Source organism: Terrapene carolina, unplaced genomic scaffold (genome assembly GCF_002925995.2).
Source record: "Terrapene carolina triunguis isolate 2854851 unplaced genomic scaffold, T_m_triunguis-2.0 Scaffold58, whole genome shotgun sequence".
In the NCBI taxonomy this organism is placed as follows: Eukaryota; Metazoa; Chordata; order Testudines; family Emydidae; genus Terrapene; species Terrapene triunguis.
The window spans coordinates 109,685,575-109,693,700 of NW_020664409.1; positions in this window are offsets into that span (position 1 = coordinate 109,685,575).

Consider the following 8,126-nt stretch of genomic DNA (forward strand, 5'->3'; position numbering starts at 1 on the left):
CATTTACGAAAAATAAAGAGTTAGGGTCTGTTCCCTTTCCCGGCACCTTCCTTATTATTTTTCCGAGAATTGGGTGCATATTGGGTGGAGGGTGTAGTAGGATGAGGCCCTGAAACATAAGCTCTTGGCCCAGTCTGAGGCCTGAAGCCTGAACCAAAGTACTTCCAGGCACTGCTAAGCAAAAGCTGGGCTGTGAGCCAGAGGCAGGCCCCGCTCACAGAAGTTGGTGAGAAGAAGGTTGTTAGAAGCAGGTGCATTCACATATAAGTGCTAATAAGAGGAACTTGTGCCAAGATGGCATCTGGACAACCCGATACAAGGACACTCCATAGACATAACAAGGAACAGGCAGGTGCATCTTAAAGACAGGACAGCATGATGGATAGATCTGTATGTCTGGAACAACATGATCAAAGGGGAGACAGCACCCTATGAGCCAAGAGGCTATACCTCAATACGTCAGTAGGGATAAGTAATCTGTCCTGTAACTGTATAAAAGTAGGTCCCGGAGTGCACATCTTTGTCTGGCCGAGGGGGCAGTGGAAAGTCCGACCACTGACTGAGCCGGTCCATTGCCAGGGGGCACAAATTCGTAGTATGTCTTGTAGAGTCTACGGGAAACTATTACTGTGCTTCGTTTGACAATAAACCTGGCTCAGGTTCCTTCGTTCCTTACTAGAGTCTGTGGTCTTTGGGGGTTCTCTCGGGGTCTGCTGTGTCAGCGATCTGCGCAGCGCTGGGGCAGCACACAGAGGGAACACACGCACGCAGTCGACTGTTATCATCGAACAAGAAGCAGAGCACCACACCGGTAGCTACTGACAACACTGGTGACCCTGACGTGATCGGGTGAGTAAGCGAGCTGTCCACTGTAGGAATCGCGATCTAACATGGCAGAAAACCATGAGCTAGGGAACCCCCTTAACCTCTCCCTGCAAATCCCCACAGAGTTTAAAAAATATAATAGGGAAGAAACATGCAATGTAATTTGTAAGGCTAGGGCAGAGACTGTAGCCTTAAAATGTAAAATATTGCAAACTATAACCATGGCTGTTGAATGGTTAAAACAGCACCCCACAAAATTGGTGGGGCAAGTAACAGTAACAAAGAAAAAGTTAAAAGAATCAAAAGAAGTTACACAGCCCTGGAATGCTTCCACCCGCCTTGCAGGGTGGCGAGCAGCCCGGAGACAACCAGCACAGGAACAGAATAAAACACTGGAAACAACTGCAAGGAACCTACAAAAAATATATGTGCCGTCCTCTGTTATAAATATTGGTGGTAAACAGCAGGCTTCAGGTAGCTACCCTGTGCCTAAAGAATGGGGACAGAAATGGAAAAAGGTGGCCCTAGCAAAATGAAAAGATGAAACGGGGTCCACTGCAGTGCAACCACCACCTTATAATAAAAGCAAGGTCCTGGTAAAACCTAAACCGGGACCTAAACTGGTGCCTGTTAGAACGGGAGAAGAAAGTGCACAGAAGGAAAAAGTAGCAAACAATACTTTCACTAAATTGGTAAATCAAATAAAGGAAAAAATGGAACAGTTCACAGAGCACATTAGGAGACCGGAGCTGCGACTTGATCGCAGGGGAATAAATAAAAAAAAATTCAAAGTAAATACTCAAAATTAAGTGGGTTAACATCTAAAATTAATGTATTAACACATGGAGTTGCCCAAAAACAGTTAACTGTAGCAAAAAAGTGCACTCCTGCAATCCATTTGGCATGCACACAAAAGCAACAGACACTGGGGGAACAAATTCAGGTTTTACAAGAGCAGGTAACTACCCCCACTCTCCTCTCAGAGCCAGGATAAAAACCAGGGGCGCGGTTCCCAATTGTGCAGGTTCCCAACTGCTTTGATCCACGGAACCACACTCCACGCGCAGATCTGAAAATAGAACCACCTTTCTCAAATATTTTTACATACCGGTTAAGTTTTGTCCTTTATATACTTCCTCAGTTTGCTAAACTCACTGCTGCTGCCCGTACTTTCAAATACCTTGATAGAGTTAATCTCTCTTGGCTCAGGTCTCGTTACCTTCCTAGGTTGCTCTTCACCGCCCCCCCCCCTGCTTTTCCCCCCGCCTCTCCTCACTTCTGCTCTCTCTCTTTGTTTTAAAAGTTATTATGGTTTTTACAGAAACTTCCAAAAGATAAAGCAATTAAAAACAGAACAAAACAAAACAAAAACAAAAAAAGGTAAAAACTTTACTTTAAATAAATCCAGTAAATTAATTATTTTAACCCTCCAGGAATGCAACAGCTAAAATTATTCCTAACTTTCTTGAAGATATGGTTGCCAAGCAACAGAAGTGCAGACTCTGTGCTTCTAATCCTAACCACGACTAATATTTGAAACATGGGCTTTTAGCAAAGTTTTAAAATAATGGTAAATATAAAGTAATGCAAAATTCTTTGCTACCAAATTAATATAATAAATTTGGCATATATTAATATATTTTTTATCAATTTATGTTACAAGTTTTAAATAAGGTAATAATTTGTTTAACCCTTTTTATTTTATATTTTATTGTTTTTTGTGTTTGCCTTATTTTGTATAGTTATGAATAAAATTCTGGCGCCATTGTAAGTTTGTCCTGTATGTCATGTGTGTTGTTTTGTGTTGTATGTTGTGTGTGTCACGTGACTATTTTTTATTATTTTTATTTTGTTGCAACAAAAGTCAATCTTATACCTCTTTAAAAAAATATATGTATATGTGGTACCACACTATTTTAACATCATGGTTGGGGTATAATCATAGTATTATTAACACCCATTTTTTGTGCAAAGTTCAAAAAGGTTTCAGTTACAAATATATGTACATATATTTATGCCTCAACAAATAATGCAATTGCAAACAAAAATAATTCTCTTTTTGAAAACAGTTTTGTTTTTTAAGTATTTTTTATTGTTATTCAAACAAAAAAGGTAAGGGGAAACCTCAACATTAAGGTAAAGATAATATTAACAAAATGTCAATTTCTTGTTTGGGCTTTTTATAAACTTGTTTGTACTTTTACATATAGCTATACGAATGTGATAGCAAAAAATTTATTCATAAAGCTAACAATTTATTCATAAAGCTAATCAAACAACATCAACAGGTTTCCACATTTTCAACAGGTTTCCACTTTTGGCTCCCAAACACAACAAAGCATCATCAAAGTTTAATACCCTCAAAGTATTTTCATGAACATGTATTTAAAAATTATTTTGGTTTAATTTTATAGTTGGTTTAATTTTATACGCTTTTCTTTTGTTATGTTATGTTAATGGGAAGCAGTGGTTGTTAAAGTTTGTGCTTCTAAACAGTTAACCAGAGTGAAGTTGGTATCACAAGCAAATTAACTCTAAAAAGCTTGTTAAAATTATGTTACTGACTCTTTTGCTGAAACAAAGTGCTCAGCAAGGGAAAGTAATACACCTTCTCGTGGAAGATTGTGAGCATTTATTTTAGCCGTTAAGCATTACATTTAGTATAAAATATTAGTAATGCACCTCAAATGAAAATGAATGTTTATACAACAACTGCAAAAAGTATAGCTTGTGTTATAAAATACTCGGTCCATACTGACAACAGAGGGCTTCTTGGCGGTTTCCGATATGGGCAGTACTTGGCACCAGTTAGAGTGTATTCTCGGCAGGGTGCATGTTACTTTTCTGGGGTGTTACCGTCAGTGCGCCGGGGGGGTTACTGGGCACCCAAAAGAGAACCATGATTGGCTACCTTGCATTTAGCTGGAATCATGGGGGAGTCACAGATCACCCAAAGAAGAAGCCGCATTTAGTCAGTTTGCATTTAGCTAAAGTTACCTATTGCTTCACACAAGCGGTTATTATATTTCACCAGCCATGAACATATTTCATTAGTGCTGCTGCTGGGGCTTTTTATTCTTTCCCTCCTTGGCCCCCCCATCCCTCCTCTGGTCATGCCCTGGAGTGAGACTGGCAGAGAACCTGACACTTAGTTTGGTTCAGGCTTGTGGCCTGCAGGGCGGGCCTATATGACAGTCTTCGCCGATGTTCTGATCGGTGCAAGGGAGGCCAGCCGGGCCTATTCCCCCACAATGGGAAGCTGGACTTGGCCGAACACAGCATCCCCGCGATTATATCCGCGTGCTGTACCCAGGGCCGGCTCTAGGATTTTTGCCGCCCAAAGCAAAAACAATTTTGGCCGCCCCCCCCAGTTTTTTAATTACCCCCACCCCGCCTCAACTCCGCCCCTTCCCCAAATCCCCAGCCCTGCCTCCTCCCCCCAGGCTCTCACGCCTAGGACGGAGTGAGGGAGGGGGAGAAGCGGCGCCCACGCCGCGGCCACTCGGAGTCTCCCCCTCCCTCCCAGGCTTGAGAGCCTGGGACGGAGGGGGAGCAGCAGCGCGCGAAATGGCCGCTCGGGATCTCTCCCTCCCTCCCAGGTTTGAGAGCCTGGGAGGGAGGGGGAGACCCCGAGCCGCCGCGGCGTGCGAATCAGCTGTTTCGCGCGCCGTGGCAGCAGCAGCGGAGGTGAGCTAGGGCGGCCGGGGCACATTTTTAGGGGTGGCATTCTGGCGCCGGCCATGCCGCCCCTAAAAATTTGCCGCCCCAAGCACCAGCTTGTTTTGCTGGTGCCTAGAGCCGGCCCTGGCTGTACCCTCCATAATATTTGTGAAGGGAAGGGTGAAAGCTTCACTCAGGCATGGACCTCCGAGGTTCAACACCTGGAGGCTGAATTTGCACAGCCAGAGAGCAGGGATATTACAGGGGCCCAGCGCGGGGCTGCAAGGATTAGGGATGCCTTGAGGGAGCAATTTGAGGCTGAAAACCAGCAGTGATATCTGGTGCCCTGCACGGGGGTGAAGTGCAGTAGTTCCAATCTTTAGGAATCAGTGGTTGCTAAGCAGACTTGCAGTGCCTGTTTATTTCCTGGGCTAAGGAATCCTTTACTTTATGCAATAATAAAGAATGTTTTCAAAGCCAAAAAATCCATTTATTGAAAAGAAAATTTATTTATTGAAAAGAAACACAACTGCTTGGGAATCAGAAAGGGCAAGGGGGTGGAGTGGGGAACGGTACAATCACAGATTCGCGTATGTCCTGTCTGGTGTGCTGTGCAGTGAGTGCTGCACTTCAGGACAGCTATACGGCATGGTGATGGGGGTTGAGTGCAGAGGGTAAGGGTCGTGGTTTTCAGGGCTGGGTGGTGAAGATACTGGTGTTGGAGGCAGCTGGTGGCGTGAAGAACACGGAAGTTGGGGAAAGTGGGTTGGAGGTAACAGTGGGGCACAAGGGAAAGAGTTTTGGGACAAGGGCTGTGGGGGGGGGCGTGTTTGCGTTTGCGGTACTGCTCCTTCTGCATGGCTACGAGCTCCTGGATAACGTCTGCTTGGCGCTCCAGGATGCTTATGAGCCAATCCGTGCTTTCCTGCCGGTGCGCGGTGCTTTGCCGCCGATGCGCTGCGTTTTCCTGGCGAATCCTGCTTTCTCTCTCCCTCCAGTTCTGTGCTTTTTCATTCTCTTTAATAGATTGCCGCATCACTTCTTGCAGCATGTCTTCTTTGCTTTTTCACGGTCTCTTCCTGAGTCTTTGCAGTCTCTGAGCAGGCGATAAGAGGGACGGCTGAGGTCTCAAGGTTGATGCAGCTGTATAGGCAAAATGCAACATTTAATAGAGGCAGCATTGTTTATACCAGACAGAGTAATGATTTCCCCCGCACTTAAGGAGGGCACACACAGGGTCTACAAAATAGCATAATTTTCCCGTCCCAAACAGAGCACACATAACCCACGGGAGCCTCAAAATGGTGAGTAAGGGGGACTGATTGTTTCAGGGCTGTACTGTCCTCTGGGTTTCTGTGCCTTGGAGAGAGCCAACAGCTGCAGGGGGCACCTACACTGAACACTGTCCCAATATTTTCCACAGGAGTTCGTCCTGGACGATATCTCGCTGCTGAGGGTGACATGGGAAGCAAGGGAAGGTCTTCTATTGCAATGCGGCTTCCGCCCTGGCCCATATGCAGCTTGCCTGTGTGCAGCAATGGTCCCCCCGCCCCTCGCGGCACAGTGGCGCGGACACATTAGCCTGGCTGGGACAAGGACCACGGTGGCTCTCCCGATAAACCTGCGCAAGCGGATTGCACATGTTCTGGATGAGACATTCGAGGAGATTACCGAGGCCGATTACCGCGATGTGATAAACCACATCAATGCACTATTCCGCATCTAGGCATGCATGCCTAACCCTCCTCTCCCAAAGAGCCCGCACCGAAAAAATTCCTTCCCGAAAAAAAAAACGCTTACCGGGAACCTGCTCTTCTGTTTGTCCTCCACCAAGTACCAGCTGCTGCGACTGGCTACCTTCCTCCTGGCTCGAGAAGAGCTCCTGGCTGCATTGCTCCAGGGATTCCGGGGTGTCTCCATCCGGCCCACCACCCTCACTCCCGTTTTCCTCCTCCTCCTCCCCCCCCCCCCACCGGCTCTGAAGTGTCCATGGTGGTGCTCGGAGTGGAGGTGGGGTTAACCCCAAGTATCGCATCCAGCTCTTTGTAGAATTGGCAGGTCGCGGGGGGAGCACCCGAGCGGCCGTTTGCGTCGCGGGCTTTGCGGTAGGCACTCCGCAGCTCCTTCACTTTAATCCTGCACTGCAGGGCGTCCCGGTCATGGCCCCTTTCCATCATGTCCTTTGATACCTTCCCAAAGGTATCGTAATTCCTACGGCTGGAGCACAGCTGGGACTGGACAGCTTCCTCCCCCCAAACACTGATGAGGTCCAGCAACTCGCCATTGCTCCATGCTGGGGCTCGCTTGGCGTGTGGAGGCATGGTCACCTGGAAAGATTCAATGATAGCACTCCACGCCACGCCGGGCTGAGCAAACAGGAAGGGGATTTTTAAAATTCCCGGGGAATTTTAAGGGAGGGTCACATGGTTGGTTACCTGAGGCCAGGGTAGTAGAGTTTGAACTGATGACCAGAGTGGCTAGAACAGGCATTGTGGGATACTGCCGAATAATTCTGGAGGCCAGTCACAGCACATTGGGCGGCCACACTGGCGCCGCAGCGGCGGCGCAATACTCGCTATTCCTCTCAGGGAGGTGGAGTACATGCAGCGCTGCAGCCACAGAGATACAGCGCTGCAAATGCCTTGCCAGTGTGGACAGGGAGTGAGTTACAGAGCTGGGGGCGGCTTTATAGCGCTGTAACTCGCAAGTGTAGCCAAGGCCTGAGTTTCACCGCAAAAAGTCATTGGCAAGTGTAGACACTCCCACGTTTTTTGCGCAAAAAAGGGACTTTTTCTGCTTTAAATGGCAAGTGTAGACATGTCCGGATTCTTGTAACTACGTTAAGATTAGTAATTTCCCCCCTCATTTTCTATCTCTGGCCGTGCCACCCTGAACATGCCTGTTTTCAGAAGCTAAGTAGGGTGGGGGCTGCTTAGGGCTTGGATGGCAGACCTTGTTTGCTTACTGATCTCTGGTGAGAGTTTATAGCTAAAGCTCACAGCTGATCATCTGTGCTGAAGCCCTTAGCTGTGCCCCAGCCACTGATTGGAGGGCCTAGAAATACCAAGGTTAACTTCAGGTCTCATTTAGCATGTTTCTAGCCCCTTGTTTCATTGCAAAGAAAGCCTTGCAAATGGAAAACATCTCCAGGCTCTCCATAACTTTGGTAAATCAAAACAGAGCAAAAGCATTGGTCCTTTCTAGACTGCATCTGTGGCAAGTATCAAGCCACAATTGTTTTGGCTGTCGTCCTATCCTATCAAGATAGTATAATTTTTTTTTTTACATGCAGAAAAGTGTTTCTCTCCCCTCCCCCTCCCCCAAATAATTCAACAGCTGCTGAAGGGATTTTGTCCAAACTTTGCAAAAAAGTGACCCTCCAGCAGGCAGCAGGCATGGAAAATTTGAGTCCCAAAAATGAAAATGAAATTCTGGCAAATTCTGAGCATGTGCAAATGGCGTATTGGAACCGAAACTCTTGTGATTTTGTGTAAGTACCAGCAACGACTGTTAAACCATGTGGCCACCAATGAAATGCAGCCACTTCTGGGGTGGAAAGCAGGAATCAACCAGTTCAAAGTACTCTCCAAAGAGGGGAAATTCTGGCTAAAGAGATCCTTCCTCTCTTATGAAAAGTGTGA